This window comes from Somniosus microcephalus, chromosome 34 (genome assembly GCF_052327205.1).
Source record: "Somniosus microcephalus isolate GS21.2 chromosome 34, FLI_Smic_1.0, whole genome shotgun sequence".
Classification (NCBI taxonomy): Eukaryota; Metazoa; Chordata; class Chondrichthyes; order Squaliformes; family Somniosidae; genus Somniosus; species Somniosus microcephalus.
Genome location: NC_141020.1, coordinates 5,905,397 through 5,933,128, shown reverse-complemented (window position 1 = coordinate 5,933,128; position 27,732 = coordinate 5,905,397). Strand labels below are relative to the sequence as shown.

The 27,732-nt window shown below is 49.1% G+C and overlaps 1 protein-coding gene across 1 annotated transcript in view; it reads left to right on the top strand.

Moving 5' to 3' along the window:
* The window catches only part of map3k10 (mitogen-activated protein kinase kinase kinase 10), an 83,713-nt gene that overhangs the window by 34,269 nt on the left and 21,712 nt on the right, over positions 1-27,732 (top strand). The window lies entirely within an intron of this gene.

Genomic DNA, 27,732 nt, shown 5'->3' with positions numbered 1-27,732 from the left:
TCACCCGAGGCCGGATTTGAACCCGGGTCCCTGGCGCTGTGAGGCAACAGTGCGAACCACTATGTCACCGTGCTCCGCCCCAGCCTGAACCTTCTGCATGGGGGGCAGCTCCTGGGCATTTACATTACTCAGGCAATTGGGCGAGTGGGCACCTGACAACAGAATTGAAGCATATGGAAGCACGGGGACTGAGCGCAGATAATAGCAATTGATACAGCAGAGAGGGGGAGGAGCCCGCACAGAGTGGCAGCACGGGGAGGGGGAGTGAAGACATGGGACACACACAATGTGGACCATTAGACAGGCGCACAGACCAGGATAGCCCGAGGCAAGTTACACCCTGCTTTAGGTCCAAAGAGCTCCTTAAACATACAAAGGACTCCTTGCATCTGTTATGTGTGGAACGAGGAGGGGCAGGATTCTCTGGCTGGTTGGTCACATTCCATCGGGGCTGGAACGGTGCCCACCTGTCACGTCTTAAGCAAACCAATCAGACCCCAGCCAGTACTGGTGACAGAGTAGCTTGTAAATCTAGCTCCGGCACATCAAATCCGACCTCCTTACTCTGTGGGTGTCTCTCGTTTATTTTTTAAGTCCCAATTAGTACTAATTGATGCTGGTCTTGCCTGTCTTCAGCTCATCTGTTGTCAAAACCCTCAACCATGCCTTTGTTACCTCCGGACTCGACTATTCCAACGCTTCCCCTGGCCGGCCTCCTACTTTTCACCCTCCGTAAACTCTGCCGCCCCGTGTCCTAACTCGCACCCAGTCCCGTTCACCCATCACCCCCTGTGCTCGCTGCCCCGTGTCCTAACTCGCACCCAGTCCCGTTCACCCATCACCCCCTGTGCTCGCTGACCTACATTGGCTCCCAGTCCGGCAACGCCTCAAATTTATAAATCTCATCCTGGTGTTCAAATCCCCTCTGTGGCCTCGCCCCCTCCCTATCTCTCTGGCCTCGCCCCCTCCCTATCTCTGTGACCTCCTCCAGCCCCACAAGCCTCGGACATCTCTGCGCTCCTCCAATTCTGGCCTCTTGCGATTCCCATCGCTCCGCCATTGGCGGCCGTGCCTTCAGCTGCCTGGACCCCGAGCTCTGGAATTCCCTCCCTAAACCTCTCCGCCTCTCTCTCCTCCTTTTGAGACGCTCCTTAAAACCGACCTCTTTGACCAAGCTTTTGGTCACCTGTCCTAATATTTCCTTATGTGGCTCGGTGTCAAATTTTAGGCCACTCCGTAACTCGTGCATTAGGGAAGTTGTCAATCACTGCCTCCCCCGCTCGGCCCAGACCAGGTGGCCCCTTCCCCACTCTGCACTGTTCCAAACCTCTCCCCACATTCTCTCTCACTTTGCACGGAGTCCTCTGCACATTTCTTCATTAAAATGGAGAGTGAATTGGTTGACTCAGAGACTAGGGTCCTGAATTTAAATAAAGGAAACTACGATGGTATGAGGCACGAGTTGGCTAGGATGGATTGGGGAACGTTACTTAAAGGGTTGACGGTGGATAGGCAATGGCAAATATTTAAAGATCACATGGATGAACTACAGAATTTGTTCATCCCTGTTCGGCATAAAAATAAAACAAAAAAGGTGACTCAACCGTGGCTAACAAGGGAAATTAGGGATAGCATAAGATCCAAGGAGAAGGACATATAATTTGGCCAGAAAAAGCAGCAAACCTGAGGATTGGGAGCAGTTTAGGATTCAGCAAAGGAGGACAAAGGGATTAATTAAGAGGGGGAAAATAGATTGAGAGTAAGCTTGCAGGGAATAAAAACTGACTGTAAAAGCTTCTATAGATATGTGAAGAGAAAAAGATTGGTGAAATCAAGCGTAGGTCCCTTGCAGTCAGAATCAGGGGAATTTATAATGGGGAACAAAGAAATGGCTGACCAATTAAATACATACTTTAGTTCTGGGTTCACAAAGGAGGACACAAATAACCTCCCAGAGATGTCTAATGAGAGGGAGGAATTGAATGAAATCAGTATTTGTAGGGAAATGGTGTTTGGGAAATTGACAGGATTGAAGGCCGATAAATCCCCAGGGCCTGATAACCTACATCCTAGGGTACTTAAGGAAGTGGCCCTAGAAATAGTAGATGCATTGCTGGTCATCTTCCAAAATTCTATAGACTCTGGAACAGTTCCCATGGATTGGAGGGTAGCTAATGTAACCCCACTATTTAAAAACGGTGGTAGAGAAAAAACGGGGAATTATAGACCGGTAAGCCTGACATCGATAGTGGGGAAAATGCTAGAGTCCATTATAAAAGATGTAATAGCAGAGCACTTGGAAAACAGTGACAGGATCGGACAAAGTCAACATGGATTTACAAAAGGTAAATCATGCCTGATTAATCTACTGGAATTTTTTGAGGATGTAACTGGTAGAATAGATAAGGGAGAACCAGTGGATGTGGTGTATTTGGACTTTCAGAAGGCTTTCGATAAGGTCCCGCATAAGAGATTAGCGTGCAAAGTTAAAGCACATGGGATTGGGGGCAAGGTACTGTCTTGGATAGAGAACTGGTTGGCAGACAGGAAGCAAAGATTTGGAATAAACGGGTCTTTTTCCGAGTGGCAGGCAGTGACTAGTGGGGTACCGCAGGGATCGGTGCCAGGACCCCAGCTATTCACAATATATATAAATGATCTAGACAAGGGAACTAGATGTAATATCTCCAATTTTGCAGACGACACAAAGCTGGGTGGGCGTGTGTGCTGTGAGGAGGATGCAGAGAAACTCCAGTACGGTTTGGACAGGTTGGGTGATTGGGCAGATGCATGGCAAATGCAGTATAATGTGGATAAATGTGAGGTTAGCCACTTCGGTGGCAAAAACAGGAAGACAGATTATTATCTGAACAGCAATAGATTGGGAAAAGGGGAAGTGCAACGAGACCTGGGTGTTCTTGTGCACCAGTCGCTGAAGGTAAGCATGCAGGTGCAGCAGGTGGTTAAGAAGGCAAATGTTACTTGCACTCCAGATCCAGGGGTCACAGTCTAAGGATAAGGGGTAAGCCATTTAGGACTGAGATGAAGAGGAATTTCTTCACCCAGAGAGTGGTGAACCTGTGGAATTCTCTGCCACACAGGGCAGTTGAGGCCAATTCATTAAATATATTCAAGAAGGAGTTGGATATATTTCTTAAGGCTAAAGGGATCAAGGGATATGGGGAGAAAGCAGGGACAGGGTACTGAATTTGGATGATCAGCCATGATCTCATTAAATGGCGGAAGAGGCTCGAGGGGCCGAATGACCTACTCCTGTTCCTATCTTCTATGTTTCTAAACTCTCATTGGCATCTCTTACTTTCCGTTCAAAATCGATGTGCCATGTCTCGCCCAACAACCCACACAGCGCCATAGAACAGCCTCGACAGAGAGTAACGCAAACATACTTGTGCACATAATCCTAACTGGCAGCGCGCCAAGGTTCCTCATGACCTGACCAGCTGCCAAACTCGCTGCAGGTCACGGGAATATTCTGAATTCACAGCCCCAAGTCTGCAGAACAGCACTGGGGCTCCACATCCTTTCCTCCAGAAGGTCGCGGGTTCAAGTCCCACTCCGGAGACTTGAGCACTTGAGCTGATGTGGTCACGTCTTTCTTTTGTGGGATCTTGCTGTGCGCAAATGGTACACTTTGGGACATCCTGAGGTTGTGAAAGGCGCTATATAAATTCAATGTTTCATTTCCTTCTCCCAGTTTTCTCTCTACCACCCCCGCCCACGAAGGCACTGACTCCTCCCTGGGAGGGTACAGTCACACAGGTGCCAGTCGCTCTCGGGTACCTTGCCCGGGTGCCCATTTTGCATGTCGGAACCCAAGCGCCGGCAGGATATTCGACTGTGGAGGCACCACATGCAAGCTCGGTCCGGTCCGGTCCCTGCCTACTATCCCGACCAGTGGCGGCATCCCAGCTGTCCTGGTGAGATCAGTTAACACCGCAGTCAGGTAGCTGCACTGGAACCCGTGACTAACGCGCCGGGAAATCGGAACAATCCATGGGAGTTCCTGATGGAATGTTGGCAGCAAGTATGCAAAGGTCTAAGATTAAATCTGGGCCCAGTAACCAATTTTTGGCTTCGGTAACTTTTCAGGAGTGATTATACAGCATCCGTCTTAACCTTTGGACACCATCTAATGAGTTAAAACAAAACTGTGGCAAGATTATTGCACATTGTAGACTGAAATAACCCAAGTTTGATTGATTCCATTTTGTCCTATGTTGCTGGGGGGAGGGGGGATGGGGGGGCGTCAAAGTCCACGGGCTGAGTTTACAGTTTCAGTTGAGGGTTTGTAGTGCAACAGGATCCAATCACTTCTGATTACAAAGATCAGATATTCCTTATCGCAAGCATAACTAACCCGCACCTCTGCAACAATCACTGTTCGTCCAGAACATCCAGTATTTATGGCCTGTGTGCGAGACGGTCAAATTGGGAAACAAAATAGGTTGTAAAGGTGGGGGTGGGGGGGGACGTTGAAGATTTCATTCTGGGTGGCGATTTTAACTCTTTGCACAAGAATAACTAAACACCTGCATGGAGGTTACTGCAGGATCAGTCTCTGCTGTGATGTACTCCCCGCACCCCCACCTCCCCCCCCCCAACCATCTGGACCATCGCAGGAGGGTGAAAGCTATCCTGCCCACTCGGGAAGGATTATCGCTTGTACCTGACCGGGAGCGGGGTGGAACCTTCGCGACACCATAAGGGACACTTTCTGACAGGGGGTCCCCTCACCCGCTCCGAGCGCACATAGAAAAATAGGAGCAGGAGTCGGCCATTCGGCCCTTCGAGCCTGCTCCGCCATTCAATATGATCATGGCTGATCCTCTATCTCAATACCATATTCCAGCTCTCTCCCCATACCCCTTGATGCCTTTTGTGTCTAGAAATCTATCTATCTCCTTCTTAAATATATTCAGTGACTTGGCCTCCACAGGTAAAGAATTCCACGGGTTCACCACCCTCTGAGTGAAGAAATTTCTCCTCCTCTCAGTCCTAAATGTCTTACCCTGTATCCTGAGCCTGTGACCCCTCGTTCTAGACCCCCCCAGCCAGGGGAAACATCCTCCCTGCATCCAGTCTGTCTAGCCCTGTCAGAAATTTATACGTTTCAATGAGATTCCCCTCTCATTCTTCTAAACTCTAGTGAATACAGGCCCTAGTCGACCCAACCTCTCCTCATACGACAGTCCCAGCACCGTGGGATATTGGGTGCACCGAGCACAATTTTTCTGGGTTTACGATACTCACTGGAAGGGCCTCCGCAGAGACCGCGCGATGGGGAAAGTTTCCCCTCAGATCCCCAAAGGAAGAAAGATTGTGGGGCGGGGGGGGGGGTGGATGGAATAAGGTCCTTCGTTGCACCACCCTCCTGGAATATGTGAAGCCGCTACACTTGATTGAATTTTTTGAGGAGGTAACAAGGAGGGTCGATAAGGGTAGTGCATTGGATGTAGTGTATATGGACTTTAGCAAGGCTTCTGATAAGGTTCCACATGGCAGACTGGTCATGAAGTTAAAAGCCCATGGGATCCAGGCCAAAGTGTCAAGTTGGATTCAAATCTGGCTCGGAGACAGGAAGCAGAGGGTAATGGTTGATGGGAGTTTTTGTGACTGGAAGGCTGTTTCCAGTGGGGTTCCGCAGGGCTCAGTACTAGGTCCCTTGCTTTTTGTGATATATGTCAATGATCTAGACTTGAATATACTGGGTATGACTAAGAAGTTTGCAGATGATACTAAAATTGGCTGTGTGGTTGATACTGAAGAAGGAAGCTGTAGACTGCAGGAAGATATCAATGGACTGGTCAGGTGGACAGAACAGTGGCAAATGGAATTCAATCTGGAGATGTGTGAGGTAATGCATTTGGGGAGGGCTAACAAGGAAAGGGAATACACACTAAATGGTAGGACACTGAGTAGTGTAGAGGAACAGAGGGACCTTGGAGTGCATGTCCACAGATCCCTGAAGGTAGCAGGCCAGGTAGATAAGGTGGTTAAGAAGGCATACGGAATGCTTGCCTTTATTAGCCGTGGCATAGAATACAAGAGCAGGGGGATTATGCTTCAACTGTATAAAACACTAGTTAGGCCACAGCTAGAGTACTGCGTGCAGTTCTGGTCACCACATTACAGGAAAGATGTGATTGCACTAGAGGAGATTTACAAGGATGTTACCGGGAGTAGAGAATCTTAGCTATGAGGAAAGATTGGATAGGCTGGGTCTGTTTTCCTTGGAACAGAGGAGGCTGATAGGAGACCTTATTGAGGTGTATAAAATTATGAGGGGCCTAGATAAAGTGGATAGAAAGGACCTATTTCCCTTAGCAGAGGGGTCAAAAACCAGGGGGCACAGATTTAAAGTAATTGGGGGAAGGTTTAGAGGGGATTTGAGGGGAAATCTCTTCACCCAGAGGGTTGTGGGGGTCTGGAACTCACTGCCTGAAAGGGTGGTAGAGGCAGGAACCCTAACCACAGTTAAAAAGTACTTGGATGTGCACTTGGGATGCTCTAACCTGCAGGGCTACGGACCAAGAGCTGGGAAGTGGGATTAGGCTGGATAGCTCTTTGTTGGCCGGCGCGGACACGATGGGCCAAAATGGCCTCCTTCCGTGCTGTAACTTTCTATTATTCTATGATTCTACTTTACTTTTGGCTATTTTCTCCTTTTTAAGGCATTGACCCCCCCCCCCCCCCAAAAAGCGCCCCCTCGCTGGCCATTTGCCTTCTGCTACCCAGGCCAACATCACTTTAAAAAAAAAAATTCTGATCATTTCTCACATTGTTGTTTGTGGGATCTAGCTGTGTGTAAATTGGCAGCCGCACTTCCTACAATTGCAACAGTGACTACACTGTAGTGTATGTACCCGTCTACCCTTAAGGAAATTATTGTATGTAACCGTTCACCTTTAAGGGAACTACTTTAAGTGTGGCACTACTTGTTTGGCTTCTGTATACTGTAATACCGACAGTGACCACACCAGTATATAAGTGTTGTGACAGGATAACTGGGGCAGATTCGCCCGGACCTTCGAATAGTAAAGACCTGTTTGTTTGTTACTTCTGAAGTCTGTGTATTTATTAACTGCACAACTCACAGACTTTACAGTGGCGACGAGTCCGATCGTACCCTGCGGCAAGATTACCAAAGCAAGAAGAGCGTCGAAGAGAGGCAACCGCCCTCGTCGTGCTGCTGGAAGAACACACGAGGCTGCAGCAGGAGAAAGGTGGAAGACTTTAGCAACAAAAGCTTCCGTCTGCAACAGGCACTGACTACCCTTCTACCACGGTACAGAGTGAGCCGATCAGCAGGAAACAAGGCGGCCGAAGAGACTGTGAGTAGGGGAAGGTGTAGAGAATATCCGGAGGATAAGGGCAGAGCACTCGACCTCGGTCGAGGGGGAGCTGAGCCGGTCAAAAGTCGGGTCCAACGGCGTCGGGTGACAGCCGGACCGCGATCGGCGGGAAAAATCCGGGCAGCGACCGCAGCCACGAAGCGCTGAGCCTGTGAGTAGGCGCGGGAAGAGAAACCCAGCCGCAGCCGGGGAGGGAAACACCGGTCTGCGAGAGGGCTGGGGAGGCGAACGGGAACCGTGCGGGTGAGAGCCGGGTGCGGAGAGAGAGACTGCGAGGAGCCAGTCCAGCGGCTGAGCTGTTCTCCACCAACGGGGTACTCAGAGCCGGCAAAACCGAACGTACGGGAGTGGGAGAGAGACACAGCCGAAAATGGGGTGAGAGACTGCGCGAGAGCCAGTCCAGCGGCTGAACTGTCCTCCGTTAACGGGGTGTACCCAGCGCCGGTAGAGCCGTGCGGGCGGGAGGAGAAGACAGAGCCGAGTAGGGGGAGCTGTGCGAGAGCCAGCCCAGCGGCTGAACCTGTCCGCTGCGGGGAAAGCGTACCCCTTCCACCAGGAAGAAACGCGGGAAGCCGCCATTAGGCGGAGGAGCCGACAGAAGCGGGAAACCGCCATTGAAGTGGGCGGGGAGAGAAAGGAAGAGCGGGAAACCGCCAAATTCGCGGGAAAAGCCGCCATCTTAGAAAAAAAAAATACATAAGAATTTAAAGAAATATTTGTGTTGTACCCAAAGAAAGGAAGATGCCTAAGCGTGGGGACAGCAACGATTTTAACTCCGAAATAGAAGACTGGCCCACGTACGTGGAACGTATTGAGATACATTGTAAGGCTAACAAAATAGCTAAGGAGGAAAAAGCTGTAACCTTACTTAACATGATGGGTGCGAAAACATTCGAGTTGTTGAAACATCTTCTCTCTCCAGCTAAACCGACGGATCAGACTTTCGAGGATATAGTAGCGGTGCTGAAGGATCACTTGAACCCCACACCGTTGAAGCTGGCTGAACGATTCAGATTCTATGCGAGAACGCAGAAGAAAGACGAAAGCAACGCGGAATACTTGGTCGAACTGCGGAGGCTAGCGAAACACTGCCAGTTCGGAGGGAATCTGACAGAGGCACTGCGAGACAAGTTCGTATGTGGATTGTCCAAAGAAGGGACGCAAAAGCGACTACTGGAAGAGAACAACCTCACACTTGACAGGGCTGTCCTTATAGCCGCATCATACGAAGCCGCAGCAAAAGGAACGGCGGTAATGCAGCGGAAGGCGGTGGCACTAGGGGTGGACCACATCACCTTGAGGACTACGAAATGCTATCGTTGTGGGAAGACAACACACGACCAGAAGCGTTGCTGGGGTAAAAACCAAGAATGCCGGAAATGTGGCAAGATCGGGCACATAGCTAAAGTGTGCCGGTCAGGAACGACGTACAACAATAACGAGTCCTCACAAAAATGGTACAGAAAGGTACAAGAGGCGACTAGGAAGAGTCTGAAGGAACAGAAGTCGGACTCACACTCCAAATGCAAAGGACTGGACAGTCTGAGAATCCACAACGTGAGCAATGAAGCTGACCGACAAACTATCTGGATAACGCTACAGATTGCAAAGGTCCAAGTAAAAATGGAAGTGGACACCGGATCGGCGTTGACGGTCATGAATAAGCATGACTATAAGAAATTTTTCAAGCATATTCCACTACGGGATACGGAACTAGTACTACAGACATACACGGGGCACAAAGTATTCCCCATCGGAATGATAGAAGTCAAGGTGAGATACAAGGATAAAGATCATCACCGGTTGGACCTGTATGTATTGCCTGAGGGAGGACCACCACTCCTGGGACGGGAGTGGATCCGAAAAATAAAATTGGACTGGCAGTCCCTAAACACCATGACGGTGGATTCCGAAAAAGAGGATGTCAAACCTGAACGGTTGTCCAGAATATTGGACGAAGCTAAGGAGGTATTCCAGCAAGGACTGGGAATGCTGCGAGGTATTAAAGCAAAGGTTAAGATTGCAGAAAATGCAAGCCCAAAGTTTTTTAAGGCCAGATCAGTTCCTTACGCAATACGACCAGCGGTGGAGGCAGAACTGGAAGAACTTGAACGATCAGGGGTTCTGTCAAAAGTGGACTGGAGTGAGTGGGCCACGCCCATTGTTCCCGTCATGAAGTCCTCACCGAGTAATAAGCCTGGGGGACCGGGGAAGGTCCGTATCTGCGGAGATTTCAAGATTACTGTGAATCCGGTGCTTCACACGGTACAATACCCGCTTCCGCGGATTGAAGATATCTTTGCTTCGTTGGCTGGAGGGAAACATTTCACGAAAATAGATCTGGCTCAAGCATATCTACAGATGGAGGTCGAGGAAGAGTCACGCCAGTACCTCACCATCAACACTCACAGAGGCTTGTATCGCTACAATAGACTGGTCTTTGGGGTAGCTTCGGCGCCAGCAATTTGGCAGAGGGCCATGGAACAGGTGTTACAAGGAATTCCAAGCACGCAGTGCTACTTAGATGACATTTTAATCACGGGAAAAGATGAGGAAGAACACCTCACGAATTTGAAACTGGTACTCACCAGGTTGAAGGAGTATGGCCTTCGGGTTAATCGCAAGAAGTGTGAGTTCTTCCAAAAACGGATCTCATACTGCGGTCATGTCATTGACTGAGAGGGACTGCATAAGTCACCCGAAAAGATAGAAGCGGTTGTGAAGGCCCCCGCCCCAGGAAACGTATCACAGTTAAGATCATTCTTGGGGTTGATTAATTACTATCACAAGTTTCTGCCAAATTTATCCACGGTACTGCATCCGCTGAATGACCTGTTGCGGAAAGAAACACCATGGAAGTGGAGTGAGGAATGCAAAAAGGCTTTTAGCAGAAGCAAGGAGTTGATTACCTCTGAAGAAGTGTTGGCTCATTTCAACCCAGCATTACCCCTTCGTCTAGCTTGCGATGCTTCCCCGTACGGAATTGGGGCAGTACTCTCGCATAGGCTACCAAATGGCTCGGAAAGGCCAGTGGCTTTCGCGTCCCGATCATTGACACCCGCGGAGCGAAATTACGCCCAAATAGATAGGGAGGCCCTCAGTCTTGTGTGGGGCGTGAAGAAATTCAACCATTACCTACAATGTAAAAAGTTCACATTGCTGACAGACCACCAGCCGTTGGTGTCCATATTCAACCCAAATAAGGCCGTTTCCACCATGACAGCACAAAGGTTACAAAGGTGGTCCGTGTTACTTGGGGCACACCAATACGAAATTGAGTACAAAAGGTCTAAACAGCATGGAAATGCTGATGGGTTGTCACGCTTGCCATTGCCGATGGTAGAAGAAGCGAGTATAGTGGACCCAGTAGAGTTGTTCCACTCATCCATAGTGGAGTGTCTACCGATAACAAACTCAATGATTGAGAATGAGACAAGGAATGACCCGACTCTTTCACGAGTCTATGATGTAATGGTGGAGGGATGGCCAGCACAGAGCGAACCAACACTGCAAGCATTTGCACAGAGGAAAGAACAACTGTCAGTGTGTCGAGGAACCCTGATGTGTGGATCTAGAGTGGTGATTCCACCCAAACTCCAAAAGAAGGTGCTAAAGGAGCTGCACGAAGGACATCTGGGGGGAGTAAAGATGAAAAATCTAGCAAGAGCGTTTGTGTGGTGGCCAGGCATTGATAGAGACATAGAGGAGATCACGAAGAACTGCCTAGGATGTCAGAGGGTTCAGAATGCGCCACCACAGGCTCCTCTGCACCCATGGGAATGGCCCTCATCTCCCTGGCAAAGAGTACACATCGACTTTGCTGGTCCATTTATGGACTCGATGTTCCTAATAGCGGTAGATGCCCACTCCAAGTGGCCAGAAGTAATTAAGATGACCACCACCACGACGGAAAAAACCATCACGGTGTTAAGGACTATGTTTGCTCGGAATGGCCTGCCAGAACAGATCTGTTCTGACAATGGACCGCAATTTGTATCTGAGGAATTTAAGAAATTCTTAAAGAGCAATGGGGTTAAACATTACACGTCAGCCCCATACCATCCCGCCTCCAATGGATTGGCTGAAAGGTTTGTCCAGACCTTCAAGAAGGCCGTAAAGGCCATGAGTAACGAAGACATAAGTTTACAGCATAAGGTGGATAGTTTTTTGTTGGCATACCGAAATGCAACCCATGCGGTCACGAATCAAACTCCCGCGATGATGTTTTGTAATAGACGCCTACGATGTCGGCTGGATTTACTCAAACCAAACGTCAGAAGGGACGTAGAGAACCGGCAATTCCAGGGCATGAACGAAAGGGCCACTAGATCCTTCCAGACCGGTCAACGAGTTTTGGCCCGGGACTATCGTACTGAGAAATGGCAGCCTGGAACGATTGGAAAAAGGCTAGGCCCGTTGATGTACACTGTGGACATTGGAGACAATATAATAAGGCGCCATGTTGACCAGATCACAGGGTCCGCCACAAATGGGCCCCCGACTTCACCACCTTACCCGGATAAGGTTGAGACTGAGTTACCCAGAACACCTACGTCCGATCTGGTAGTTCTGGAGTCAGAGGAACCTGACACTGTGCTTCGAGCCGATTCAACTTTACCAGAAACACCTACTAGCCCGCTTGGAATGACGACACCACTGCGGCGTTACCCAGACAGAATCCGGAAACCTCCTGAAAGACTGAATCTATGAACTGTCTTAAATAAATCTGTATATATATATATGTGATAATGTATGTCCACTATGGACTCAGTATGTTGAAAGCTAAAAAGGGAGGATTGTAGTGTATGTACCCGTCTACCCTTAAGGAAATTATTGTATGTAACCGTTCACCTTTAAGGGAACTACTTTAAGTGTGGCACTACTTGTTTGGCTTCTGTATACTGTAATACCGACAGTGACCACACCAGTATATAAGTATTGTGACAGGATAACTGGGGCAGATTCGCCCGGACCTTCGAATAGTAAAGACCTGTTTGTTTGTTACTTCTGAAGTCTGTGTATTTATTAACTGCACAACCCACAGACTTTACATACACTCTCTAAAAGTGTAAAGGGCTTAGGGACGTGCTGAGGTGGTGAAAAACGCCACAGACTTGCAAGCTCCCTCCTTCTTTCCTTCATTCCATTCTTCCTTCTTTCCTTCCTTCTATCCTAAGCGTGTCCTCCACCACCTGACCCTGTGCCCTCTTGCCTTGGTGCCCTTGTGTAGCCAAAAGTATTTTGGTTCTTCTTGGCTGCGATGGGTCTTGCACTCAATCAGCTGCTGACACTCACTGCTGAAGGAAAGAAAGAATTGCATTTCTATAGCGCCTTGCATGACCTCCCAAAGCGCTTTGCAGCCAATTAAGTGTTTTTGAAGTGTAGTCGCTGTTGTGATAGAAACATAGAAGATAGGAGCAGGAGTAGGCCATTCGGCCCCTCGAGCCTGCTCCGCCATTCAATGAGATCATGGCTGATCATCCAAATTCAGTACCCGGTCCCTGCCTTCTCCCGGCTACCGACCATAGAGCACATATACCAGAAACGCTGTTTACGGAGGTCACGGTCCATCATCAAAGACCCTATCCACCCCAGCCACAGTCTGTTCGCCCTCCTGCCATCTGGGAGACGCTACAGATGCATTCACACCTGAACGACCAGATTTAGGAACAGCTTCTTTCCCAGGGCTGTCATCCTACAGAACTCCACAAATAAACTCTAAAGCCTGCACATCTGCCAATGCACTTTATTATGGTTCTGTTTATGTTAATGTATTACAAGCCAAATGTATGTTGAATGTTTAAATGTCTTAATCTAAATGTACACTCTCGGGAGCCGCAAGCCTACAATGACAATAAAGTTGATTATGATTATGATATCCCTTGATCCCCTTAGCCTTAAGAAATATATCTGGGGTGATGTGGGAAACGCGGCAATTTGGGGCAAGGCAAAAGAGGGCCTGGTGTTTAGGGCCCGCAGAAACAAAATCGCCAGCAGCATCGAGAGGAGAGGAAGATGATGAGGGAGGCGGGGAGCTGACTGCTGCTAATGACAAGGTCATCGGTTATGAGCTCTGAAAGGTGTCAAGGCTGAACGAGCAAAGATGCAAGCAAGCTTCAGCGTGACCTTAAAATTAGAGTCAGGCCATTCAGGGGTGATGTCAGGAAGCACTTCTTCACACAAAGGGTTAGTGGAAATCTAGAGCTCCCCCACCCCCCAAAAATGGTTGGGGGGGTCAATGGAAAATGTCAAAACTGAGATTGATAGATTTTTGTTGGGTAAGGGTATTAAGGGATATGGAACCAAGGCGGGTAAGTGGGGGTTAAGATACAGATCAGCCGTGATCTAATTGAATGGCAGAACAGGCTCGAGGGGCTGAATGGCCTCCTCCTGCTCCTAACAACAAGACGATAAATTTAAAAAAAGTTTGAGGAAAATGTTGACCCAATTCTCGGGTGGAAATTGCAGGTCGCCTCTGCGGAGGAGGCCGGCGAGCTCTCGGGGCGTCTCGAGAACCCAGGTGTTCCAAACCACCGACGCACGCAAGCAGGCCGGGGATTTTTGCAGCGAGGAGCTCGGGGGGGCCTGGTTTCTGCTGTTCAGTGAGCCAGGCATTTTCATACCTCCTGGAATCTGTCCAGCTCGCCTGAATGAGGCATCTGATCCCTGAAAACAATTTGCATAGATAAAAACATGTGCAGCCAGAGTTCTTTAACAGACAAACATCGTATTTGTTTAGTGCAGCTTGGGTTTTTTTTTGTGTGTGTGTGTGCTAGCCTTTGCTGAGTTTTACTCGCACAAACAAACAACACACAGAGCCGGTTTAACCCTTCCTCTGCCCGTTCTGCTAATCCCACAATCCCCCCCCCTCCCCCCCTCACCCCGAGATTCTGGCACCGACATAGTTCCACTGCACCTGGAGCAGAGTCTGAAAGCTTCGGGATGCAAGGTGCAGAAACCAGGATGCAATATCCTGTGCGTGCGCCCAAGTAGGGGATAAGTCATGATATAGGTGAAATAGTTCACAGGGCGACGAGGCGAGATCGCGCCATAACAGGCATTGCGATTGGTTTTTTTTTGTGGTGCGCAATAGATTCCTAACTGGTCCGGCATCGCAACGGGCCAAATTCTTTCCTGGAAAAAACAACCGCGGGTTCACGCCGCCACTCGCGCACAAATCGCCCGGCAGGTTCGGGCGATGCCGAGATACGCCGTGAGTTGCGAATCTCCGGAGCTCGCCGGTCAATTTACGCCGCTCCCACCGTTTGCTTCACACACACAATGCATCTCGCCCTCAACCTCCCCGTTATTTTTAAGAACCTGCGCATTAAACTCGCAGCAGAAATTGAGGGTTGGTATTTAACAGTGCAAGTACCCTTTTAACAACGTGACAATTGTTAATGCAACCCCAATGAACCTTTCTGGCCCAGAAACGGAACAATTTAAAACTGTAGAGTCTCATTCCTGCAGGTAGTAAATTTTACATGGAGGTTTAAAATATTTTCTTACTTTTCCTTTCTGTCTCCCTTTTCTCTCTCTCTTAATCCAATCTTTCTTTCCCCCTCTCTATTTCTCTTTCTCTACCTGACTTAGTGATTCGCCAGTCAGTGGCTGTGACACCTCCCAGTTTTATTCGGTTTCGGATGCAGGACTGGGGGAGCGCGTCCTCGGGAACCAGCAACGCCTTGTTTGACCAAAGTGTCAAATATACCAATTGGTAATAAAGTTCAGGGGGAAAAAAAACATGCACTCTAATAAGATCTTCACATACCATTCAACCCCTGGTGAATCTTTGGAATTCTCTTCCCCAGAGAGCTGTGGAGGCTGGGTCATTGAATATATTTAAGGTGGAGATAGACAGATTTTTGAACGATAAGGGAGTCGAGGGTTATGGGGAGCGGGCAGGGAAATGGAGTTGAGGCCAAGATCAGATCAGCCACGATCTTATTAAATGGCGGAGCAGGCTCGAGGGGCCGAATGACCTCCTCCTGCTCCTACGTCTTATGTTCTTCTAACCCTGTGCACGAGCTAATTTTTACACAGAATGTACAGCACTGAAACCGGCCATTCGGCCCAACCGGTCCATGCTGGTACAAAAAGAAAATACTGCAGATGCTGGAAATCTGAAATAAAAAGAAAATGCTGGAAACACTCAGCAGGTCAGGCAGCATCTGTGAAGAGAGAAACAGAGTTAACGTTTCAGGTCGAGAAAGAACAAAAGGGGAGGTCTGTGATGGGTCTGGTCCATGCTGGTGTTCATGCTCCACACGAATAATTAAAACTCCCGTCTGGCAGAGGATTCGAGTTGTATTCTGGCTCCAGGCCTTCCCTCCCTCCTGTGATTTCACTTCCATTAGTACCGATTCTTGGCCTCGGTGCGTTTGTACATTAATCTATCAGTCAGCCCCAGTCCCAGGCCTAGTAACGTGGCTGTAAAAAGTGTCAACGCTTAAATTTGACGCATCAACTGCAATTTTTGGACAAGGTTCAGCGTGAGATTCGGCGGGAAGACTGAGTGAGTCAGCACACAGCCCACATGAACCACGTCCCAGAAACCTAGACAGCTTAAAAGGCAGGTCCAGCAATGCCTCGAATTTAAAATCCCCTCACCTGTGTTCAAATCCCTCCACGGCCTCACGCCCCCCTCCTCTATCACTGTAACCTCCTCCAGCCCTACAACCCTCCCGAGATCTCTGCGCTCCTCCAATTCTGGCCTCTTCCGCATTCCCCGATTTCCTTCACTCCACCATTGGCGGCCATGCCTTCAGCCACCTGGGCCCTAAGCTCTGGAATTCCCTCCCTAAACCTCTCTGCCTCGCTCCCCTCCTTTAAGACGCTCCTTAAAACCTACATAACAGTCGTGGCACTTGAAAAGTAGTTCATTGCATGTGAGGCGCTGAGGGATGTTTCCGAGGGCTTTGATGAGATGTTACATAAATACAAGTCTGTCTTTCTCCTCTCTGAAGGCTGCGGTTCCTCTAGTTTTAATAGAGGGCTTTCACTTACTATATGAATGCTGGGATTGCACTGGGTACATATCGTTCTCCTGGTGGAGTCCAAGACAAAGGCAGGGAATTACTATCCCGATCCATGGAGGTGTGAGATCAGACTGCGGAGGTCGCACAGTCCCCATGGGAAGGCTGGTCGATCTGTTCCAATTATTAGCAGTTAGTGTTGGTTAACTAGTCATTGGTAGTTAGTGCTAATCAACTAGTGCCAGACATGAACACAAATCTGGATAGTCATGAGGCTTCCATATTCTCAACATAACAAGCCCTTGAAGGGAGTGGCTCTTCATCGCTTATCACAGAGTTACTGCTTTCATGCTGTCCCAGGTTTGAGCCTCAGTCAGTGGGCAGCACCCTCGCCCTCTGAGTCTGAATGTCGTGGGTTCGAGTCCCACTCCAGAGACTTGAGCATAAAAATCTAGGCTGACACTCCAGTGCAGTACTGAGGGAGTGCTGCACTGTCGGAGGTGCCGTCTTTCGGATGAGACGTTAAACCGAGGCCCTGTCTGCGCTCGCAGGTGGACGTACGAGATCCCACGGCCACTTGTTTCGAAGAAGAGCAGGGGGAGTTCTCCCCGGTGTCCTGGTCAACTCCACATCACTAAAAACAGATGATCTGGTCATTATCACAGTGCTGTTTGTGGGAGCTTGCTGTGCGCAAATTGGCTGCCACGTTTCCTACATTACAACAGTGACTCCACTTCAAAAAAGTGCTTCATTGGCTGTAAAGCGCTTTGGGACGTCCTGAGGTTGTGAAAGGTGCTATAGAAATGCAAGTCTTTCTTTCTTTTCTCTCTTTGGTTGATCTTCGCTGGGGGAGCAGTCAGTGGGAGGGAGCTACCACTGAGGGCAGAGCCTCTGCATTGGGTAACAAAATAAATCAGTTGCTGCTTTCACATGGAACTGGGATGAGAACAATGCGACGCCGCTGTAGTCGAATAGCCCGCCAATTTTTTTTTTTAAGGGTGGCCACTTAGCCGTGAGATGCCGGCCACCTGTGGAATTGTAGCCGGGTGAGGGAGCTAACCCCTTCAGTAATGGAAGGGAGAAAACTGGAGCACGCAAGGCGGGCAGGCGAAGAGTTAATTCTACCCTGGTTTCAGGCTGAAGCTGAACAATGGGGGAGCTTGTTCCACTTCCTGTATTTGGTTTCAGGGGTGGGACTGATCCTTATCAGGTGACCTTGACATTTGTCAGCCTATCTCTAGCCAGGGTTGGTTTAATGTTGCATTTTCTCTCCCTCTCTCCGCTCCCAAATAAACAAACCCTTTTGAAACCTGCTGCAGCCGTTCTCCAGCAGCGGCACAGCTGCCGTCCACACCAGCCGACCGCACTGACGCGGAGCCGAGGTTTCACTCCCCACCCTTCTGAAGGTCATCGGGAGATGCGCTATTTTTCATTCTTTTACTCGCCGTGGCACCTCTGGTGCCTCACCCAAGGGAGCTCATTATTCATGTGCGGGGCTTGGCGATGAGCCATCAGTTGGCATTTCGACTGCCAATGCAGCCCGGGTTTGATCCTGCCTTCGCCTGATGTCCAGTCGGGCCCCTCAGTGATTGGGAGAGAGGTGGCGGGGGGAGGGGGGACAACATTCAAGAACTTTCAGTTCCCGAAGCCAGAACTGGTTGACCAATCGTTGAAATTCCCCCCAGCATTGGCTGAGATCACAGCACCAAACCTGGCATTGACATCTGGGATCTTCCCATGCCCGACGGCTCCGTATCACACTTGGGAGGCGCACTTACCTACCGGGCCATTGCAGGAGCTCATCTATAAGCTTGGTCGCGCACTCTCCTCCGAGTCAGAAGGTCGTGGGTTCAAGTCCCGCTCCAGAGACTTGAGCACTGTCGGAGGTGCCGTCTTTCGGATGAGACGTTAAACCGAGGCCCCGTCTGCTCCCTCAGGTGGACGTAAAAGATCCCAGGGCACTATTTCGAAGAACAGCAGGGGGGAGTTCTCCCCGGTGTCCTGGGGCCAATATTTATCCCTCAACCAACATAACAAAAACAGATGATCTGCTCTTGCTACAGTTGTACAGGGCCTTGGTGAGACCGCACCTTGAGTATTGTGTGCCGTTTTGGTCACCTTACCTGAGGGAGGACGTTCTTGCCATGGAGGGAGTGCAGCGAAGATTCACCAGGCTGATACCTGGGATGGCAGGAATGACATACGAGGAGAGATTGTGTCGATTGGGCTTATACTCACTGGAGTTTGGAAGATTGAGAGGGGATCTCATCGAAACCTATAAAATTCTGGCAGGTCTAGACAGACTAGATGCAGGAAGGATGTTTCTGATGGCCGGGGAGTCCAGAACCAGGGGTCACAGTCTAAGGATAAGGGGTAAGCCATTTAGGACAGAGATGAGGAGGAATTTCTTCACCCAGAGAGTGGTGAACCTGTGGAATTCTCTGCCACAGAGGGCGGTGGAGGCCAGTTCATTAAATATATTCAAGAAAGAGTTGGATATATTTCTTGAGGCTAAAGGGATCAAGGGATATGGGGAGAAGACAGGGACAGGGTACTGAATTTGGATGATCAGCCATGATCTCATTGAATGGCGGAGCAGGCTCGAGGGGCCGAATGGCCTACTCCTGCTCCTATCTTCCATGAATCTATGAATTATCACAGTGCTGTTTGTGGGAGCTTGCTGTGCGCAAATTGGCTGCCGTGATTCCTACATTACAACAGTGACCACACTTCAAAAAGTACTTCATTGGCTGTAAAGCGTTTTGAGACGTCCGGAGGTCGTGGAAGGTGCTGTAGAAATGCAAGTCTTTCTTTCTCATCTGAAAGACAGCACCTCCGACAGTGCAGCACCCCCTCAGCACTGGCACCGGGAGTGTCAGCTTGGATTTTTGTGCTCGAGTCTCTGGTGCGGGACTTGAACCCACGACCTTGTGACTCGAGGCAAGAGAGAGTGCTGCCCACTGAGCCACGGCTGACACCTCGTGTGCTGAGCGGCTCCACTTATAAACCGGTTTTGTCGGTCTCCAGGTCCTTGTGTGAAGCGCTCGAGTGTGTTGGGGGCCATGTGACGAGGCGAGGTAATATAAACACAAGCGTTAACTTTTTTGATTTATGTTTTTATTAGACCCCAGGGAAAAAGTGGCAACACGGCAACCAATTTTTAGAGTTTAAAAAAAAAAAATAGGTGACAAACCATCGGATTAAACCCCGTATGAGCCTCCTGTAAAGACTGCAAGGACACCCTGGGGCAACAAGCTGTGCCAGAGCCCGACAGAACCGGTTTGTAAATGGAGCAGAGTTTACATGCAACAGGAATTCAGTGCTCTTGAAATGAAGAGGGTTAGAACTGGCAGGTGGGGCCTAGGTCCCCACCCAGCCTGTTTCCACGGCAACCTCGGTCACCAGCCATACCCTCAGCGAGGCCTCCCTCTGTCGGCCAGTAGGGGCCCCAGCTGAGCACGGCCTGGTTCTCCGAGGCTGCTCCTTCAGGCAGAAAGGGCCTGTTGCCCACAAATTGCAGCACAGAAAAACAAGCCATTCGGCCCCACGGGTCCGTGCCGGCGTTTATGCCACACACGCGAGCCTCCTCCCCCACCCCTCTTCACCCTTTTAAATGCATCTACGCTTGTTACATAGTTATGTTGGGACTACATTGTACAAGTGTACTAACACTCAAATCAAGTGTAGCAGCACTACGATGCTGGGAAAGTAGTGCGCAGGCGCCGCACAACGCTTGGAAATATCACCCCGCACCATGCGGCAGGCAGCCATTACAACACAAATAAAACAGTAGTTATAAATACAAACTACCGAGTCCAGAGTCGTCTTTACAAAGCACTACGAGCGCTAGAAGACATAACAACGCTGTTCACCTCTCCTACTCCTTTGTAGGTAGCGAGATCCACATTCTAACCACTCTAAATATTGTGGGCATTCTGACCCTTTCCCATCACTCAATAACACTCTACAAGGGTTCACGGCAATGGATTACTTTGCCGGTGTTTTTTGCGCGCGCAGCAAGATCCCACAACGAGCAGTGAGTGGAGTAATCCTCTTCAAATAGGAAGTGCCATGGGAACTTCTAATCCGTCTGAACAGGCAGGTATGCTCGCTACCTTATCTGACGGATGACAGCTCCAGCACTGCGGCACTCCCTCAGTACTGCAGACGGGGCCTGGGTTTAACGTCTCATCCACATTCTAGCCACTCTGTGGATAAAGTAGTTCCTCCTGAATTCCCATTGGATTTATTAGTGACTATCTTTTATATTTTTGGCCCTTAGCTTTGGACTCTCTTCACAAGTGGAAGCATCTCTACGCCTACCCTATCGAACCCCTCCATAATTTTAAAGGCCTCTATCAGGTCACCCCTCAGCCTTCCCTTTTCAAGAGAAAAGAGCCCCAGCCTGTTCCGCTTTAAGCATTGGGTTTGCAGTACCTTTATTTATACAGGACTGGGACCACTTTGGATCGAAGCACTGCTGTTTGCTGTTTTGGCGGTGTCGGGAATCTGCAGCATTCACATTGCACAGACCCCAGTTGTAGGTTGAATTTATTTCACGGTTCCCAGTCACCCAAGATTGAATGGAAAAGAGTAGCTTTAAGATTTTAAATACATTATGCGCATCACCTCAGCTTTCATTCGCCCCATTATCCGTGCTCTGGTCAGCACAGCCTGTCTCAAATTGTGATGATTTGAGAGAGTCCTGTATTATATTTATAACCAGGGTGTCCAAACTCTATCTTCATGAAATACTTGCATTTCTATAGCGCTTCTCACGACCTCAGGACGTCCCAAAGCGCTTTACAGCCAATGAAGTACTTTTTGAAGTTGTAATGTAGGAAACGCAGCAGCCAATTTGCGCACAGCAAGCTCCCACAAACAGCAATGTGATGATGACCAGATAATCTGCCTTTTTAGTGATGTTGATTGAGGGATAAATATTGGCCCGGGACACCGGGGAGAACTCCCCTGCTCTTCATCGAAATAGTGGCCGTGGGATCTTTTACGTCCACCTGAGAGAGCAGACGGGGCCTCGGTTTAATGTCTCATCCGAAAGACGGCACCTCCAACAGTGCAGCACTCCCTCAGCACTGCACTGGGAGTGTCGGCCTAGATTTTTGTGCTCAAGTCTCTGGAGTGGGACTCGAACCCACAACCTTCTGACTCAGAGAGTGCTGCCCACTGAGCCACAACTGACATTTATATCATACCTTTAATGTAGTAAAATGTCCCAAGGCGCTTCCCAGGAGTGTTATCAAACAAAATTTACACCCTTGCAAATGTTACACCCTTGTTCAAAAAAGGGTGTAAGGATAAACCCAGCAACTACAGGCCAGTCAGTTTAACCTCGGTAGTGGGGAAGCTTTTAGAAACAATAATCCGGGACAAAATTAACAGTCACTTGGACAAGTGTGGATTAATAAAGGAAAGCCAGCATGGGTTTGTTAAAGACAAATCGTGTTTAGCCAACTTCATCAAGTTTTTTGATGAGGTAACAGAGAGAGTTGATGAGGGCAATGCGGTTGACGTAGTGTACATGGATTTCCAAAAGGCGTTTGACAAAGTGCCACATAATAGGCTTGCCAGCAAAGTTGAAGCCCATGGAATAAAAGGGACAGTGGCAGCATGGATACGGAATTGGCTAAGTGACAGGAAACAGAGAGTAGTGGTGAACGGTTGTTTTTCGGACTGGAGGAAGGTATAAGTGGTGTTCCCCAGGGGTCGGTACTAGGACCACTGCTTTTCTTGCTGTATGTTAATGACTTGGACATGGGTGTACAGGGCACAATTTCAAAATTTGCAGATGACACAAAACTTGAAAGTATAGTGAACAGTGAGGAGGAGAGTGATAGACTTCAAGAGGACATAGACAGGCTGGTGGAATGGGCGGACACGTGGCAGATGAAATTTAACACAGAAAAGTGTGAAGTGATACATTTTGGTAGAAAGAATGAGGAGAGGCAATATAAACTAAAGGGTACAATCCTAAAGAGGGTGCATGAACAGAGAGACCTGGGGGTATATGTGCACAAATGGTTGAAGGTGGCAGGACAGGTTGAGAAAGCAGTTATGAAAGCTTATGGGATCCTGGGCTTCATGAACAGAGGTATAGAGTACAAAAGCGTGGAAATTGTGATGAACCTGTATAAAATCCTGGTACGGCCTCAACTGGAGTAATGTGTCCAATTCTGGGCACCGCACTTTAGGAAGGCCTTAGAGAGGGTGCTGAAAAGATTTATGAGATTGATTCCAGGGATGAGGGACTTCAGTTACGTGGATAGACTGGAGAAGCTGGGGTTGTTCTCCTTGGAGCAGAGAAGGTTGAGAGGAGATTTGATAGAGGTGTTCAAAATCATGAGGGGTCTGGACAGAGTCGATAGAGAGAAACTGTTCCCATTGGCGGAAGGGTCGAGAACCAGAGGACACAGATTCAAGGTGATTGGCAGAAGAACCAAAGACGACACGAGGAAGAACTTTTTTACGCAGCAGGTGGTTAGGATCTGGAATGCACTGCCTGAAAGGGTGGTGGAGGCAGACTCAATCGTGGCTTTCAAAAGGGAATTGGATAAGTACCTGAGGGGGAAAAAATTTGCAGGGCTACGGGGAAAGGGCGGTGGAGTGGGACTAGCTGAGGTGCCCCTGCAGAGAGCTGGCACGGGCTCGACGGGCCGAATGGCCTTCTTCCCTGCTGTAACCATTCTATGATTCTACGTAAATTTGACACCAAGCTAAGAAAGATTGATCCTGGTATATTCTAAATGGTAAGAAAAGGCTAGGAACTGTGGAGGACGGGAGACCTTTTATGGGGTCCTTGTACGGAAATCGCTAAAAGCTAGTGGGCAGGTACAAATAATAATTAAAAAGGTTAATGGAATAGAATCTTAAAGCACAGAACGAGGCCATTCAGCCCATTGTACCAACACAGACACGTATGGGCCGAATAGGCCTCCTTCTGTACCGTAAACTTCGATGATATGATTCTGTGAATATACGGCACAGAAACAGGCCATTCGGCCCAACCAGTCCATGCCGGCGTTTATGCTCCACTCGAGCCTCCTCCCGTCTTTCCTCACCTCTCAACATAACCCTCTATTCCCTTCTCCCTCATATGCTTGTCCAGCCTCCCCTGTAACCTGTACGATTCACCTCAACCACTCCCTGTGGTAGCGAGTTCCACATTCTCACCACTCTCTGGGTAAAGAAGTTTCTTCTGAATTCTCGATTTGATTTTTTTTGGTGACTATCTTATATTGAAGGCCTCGAGGGCAATTGGGGGTGGGCAATAAATGCTGGCCTTGCCAGCGACGCCCACATCCCATAAACAAATAAAAAAAGAGTGGGAAACATTCTCTCTGTATCCACTCTATCAAAACCGTTCATAATTTTTATAGTCCTCTATTAGGTCACCCCTCAGCCTTTTCTTTTCAAGAGAAGAGAGACCCAGCCTGTTGATCCTTTGATGGTAGGTTAAATACAGGGAAATCAGCAAGTGAAACAGGGCGAGGCCTGGTATGCAGGGCAAACCTGACCATGTCCCGATCTAGTTACTGGCCTTTCAAATTCAGCCAGAGAGGAAAGTGTCCGCTCAGGATCACAAGTCAGGCCCTTTGTCCAGAGCAATACAGAGGTTATGCTTGGCAAAAGCCACCATTCTGGGTAACTTTTCTTTTTAAAAACTTCCTAACTTTGATTTTAGTAAACCATATCTTCCCCCCCCCCCCCCCCACACCAAATAAAAACCCCTAGCCCCTCTCATATTCCGTGGCTATCAATCGTGGCTTTATCTCCCAACCAAGCATCACTAAAATCAGATTATCTGGGTCATTGTCGCATTGCTGTTTGTGGGAGCTTGCTGTGCGCAAAATGGTGGCCCAGTTTCCCTTGCTTTACAACAGTGACTCCACTTCAAAAGTAATTAATTGGCTGTAAAGCGCTTTGAGACGCCCTGAGGTTGTGAAAGGCGCCGTAGAAATGCAAGTCTTTCTTTCTTCACTATGTCAATCCCCGGTTTGTCTCACTCACTCAACTGCTTCTCTCTCTCTGTGGGAGGGGGTGGAACTCCCGCAACTGCAGTCATAATTTTGCTCAGTTGCAGGGTAGATGCTGAGAGGTTGTTTCCCCCTGGCTGGAGAGTCTAGAACTCGGGGTCACAGTCTCAGGATAAGGGGTCGGCCATTTTGGACTGAGATGAGGAGGAATTTCTTCACTCAGAGGGCGGTGAATCTTTGGAATTCTCAACGACTGTGGATGCTCAGTCGTTGAGTATATTCAAGGCAGAGATCGATAGATTTTTGGACTCTAGGGGAATCGAGGGATATGGGGATAGGGCGGGAGAGTGGAGTTGAGGTCGAAGATCAGCCATGATCACAGAATCACAGAAACCCCACAGTGCAGATAGAGGCCATTTCGGCCCATCGAGCCTGCACCGACACATATCCCACCCTATCCCCGTAACCCCATGTATTTAATCCCCCTAACACTAAGGGTCAATTTATCATAGCCAATCAACCTAACCCGCACATCTTTGGACTGTGGGAGGAAACCGGAGCACCCGGAGAAAACCCACGCAAACACGGGGAGAATGTGCAAACTCCACACAGACAGTCGCCTGAGGCCGGATTCGAACCCGGGTCCCTGGCGCTGTGAGGCAACAGTGCTAACCACTATGCCACCGTATTGAATGGCGGAGCAGGCTCAAAGGGCCGAATGGCCAACTCCTGCTCCTATTTCTTTTGTTCTTAAACCATCCTTGGGGTTTCTATCTTCCAGATGGGGGTGGGAGGGAGAAGGGCAAGGGTCACGCCACGGGCAGGATGAGAGGCGTGACATGGGGAGGCTCCATATTCCAGCTGCTGACAATTCATCAACGTTGCCCAGGATCGCAAGCCCCGCGACTTGAATAGGGGCAAGTTTTATTTTAAATGCTCACTCTTTCACGCAGGAAGTCTAAACCGGCTACGGTTTAAATTCCCCACACAAAGCCGCAGGCAGAAAGCCGGTCTTCAAAGAGCTGGACTGGCAGTCTCGATGAGTTGTTCCCTCTCTTTGATGACACTCGACAGCAAGTGGAAAAAGATGGGACCGTCTTTGACATGTTGGATATTAAAAGAAAAAAAGACAGACTTGCATTTCTCCAGCGCCTTTCACCACCTCAGGACGTCTCAAAGCGCTTTACAGCCAATTAATTACTTTTGCAGTGGAGTCACTGTTGTAATGTAGGAAACGCAGCAGCCAATTTGTGCACAGCAAGCTCCCACAAACAGCAATGTGATAATGACCAGATAACCTGTTTTAGTGATGTTGGTTGAGGGATAAATAATGGCCCCAGGACACCGGGGAGAACTCCCCTGCTCTTCTTCGAAATAGTGGCTGTGGGATCTTTTACATCCACCCGAGAGAGCAGACGGGGCCTCGGTTTATTGTCTCATCCGAACAAAAGCCTTCTGAAAAACAGTCAATCCAGACTGTCCAGTCCAAAATCGGTTGGACAGCGAGTCCAAATCGGGACAGGATGGCCGGTTTGGCGGGGAGGGGGGGGTGCAGAGGGAGGAAATTGGGGCTCGAGTTCAAAGGGCTGCCTTACCACTGGTGAACGGTCATCGCAAACGTTGACGGGGATTGTCCCCACGTGCCAAAACACAGCAGTAAATGTGGGGGAATAGATTCCACTCTCAAAATCAACAATAAATCAGATGTCTGGTTTTCGTTTTAAAATTTTCCGGAAACCCCACGTTTTTTTTAAAAAAAAGAAGAAAAAGATTATCTGCTCCAGAGCTGGATCAGTGGTGACTGGAGAGATTCAGGATACATATAAGGAGAGTTGACAAGCTTGACAGCTGTCTGGGGCAGTAAAGGCAGTGAGCGCGCAATCATTGCTTCCTTCAGTCAAGCTGCGAGCAGCGGAGAATCAAGTGGGACACTCCGTTCCATCCCCCTCCGTATCGCGGTGCTTCACCCCTTCCTGCACTCCCTGTTCCACGGCACACTCCGCCAGTGTGAGAGAGTGTGGTCAGAGTGTGTGCAGAGTGTGCGCATCCCCAGCCATGGCCCCTGAACCTCTGGGACATCACTTGGGTCAGGAGCACCTTCGCCACACGGACTGCAGCGGTTCAAGAAGGCGGCTCACCACCGCCTTCTCGGGGGCAACTGAGGATGGGCAATAAATGCCGGCCTTGCCAGCGACGCCCACATCCCATAAAAAGAAAAATTCAACCCTCATCCAAGAGAAAGTCAGGGAATTTCTAATGGGGAAGCAGGGATGCCCCCAGTATCCGTGGAGAAACACTCTCTTTAAACCACAGAATCTCCAGCATCGGTTTGGCTCACTTGCTTGCACACTCTGAGTCAGAGAAAGAAAGACTTGCATTTCTATAGCGCCTATCACGACCACCAGACGTCTCAAAGCACTTTACAGCCAATGAAGTACTTTTGGAGCGTAGTCACTGTTGTAATGTGGGAAACGCGGCAGCCAATTGCGCACAGCAAGCTCCCATAAACAGCAATGTGATAATGACCAGATAATCTGTTTTTGTTATGTTGATTGAGGGATAAATATTGGCCAGAAGGTTGTGCGGTCAAGCCCTGCAGCAGGAACATAAGCTGGACCCAACACTCCAGTGCAGTGCTGAGGGAGTGCTGCACTGTCGGAGGTGCCGTCTTTCGGATGAGACGTTAAACCGAGGCCCCATCTGCTCTCTCAGGTGGATGTAAAAGATCCCACGGCCACTATTTCAAAGAAGAGCAGGGGGAGTCCTCCCCGGTGTCCTGGGGCCAATATTTATCCCTCAACCAACATCACTAAAAAGCAGATGATCTGGTCATTATCACATTGCTGTTTGTGGGAGCTTGCTGTGCGTAAATTGGCTGCCGCGTTTCCTACATTACAACAGTGACTACACTTCAAAAGTAATGAATTGGCTGTAAAACGCTTGGGACGTCCTGAAAGGCGCTTTAGAAATTTAAGTAACTTTGTTTCTTTATGTGGATGAGCGATTGCAGATAAGACGAAGAATGACTGAAAACCCCTTTAAAATCGGCGGAGCTGAGCCTGTTTGTTGATGGAGTTGGGAGGCCACTCTTGCAAACCTCTGACGGGCGACAGCAGAGACCTGGGTAGGGACAGATCGCTTGCCCGCCCGCCCACCTTCCTTGAACTAGGAATTGGTGCGTCTGAGATTGGTGGACAAGAGCGAGGAGGAGAAAATGTGGGACAAACTGTTTGTTGTCTACAATGAAACTCTGCCAGATGGTTGTCTCCAATTATCTGAGACTCGCATCTCTGTCTGGAAAGTTTGGCGACCGAAAGCACTGAAGCTGAAGACCCAGACTGACTGGATGGAAGTCCTCTTCCTCCTATGGGATGAATTCTTGGGCAGTCTCCA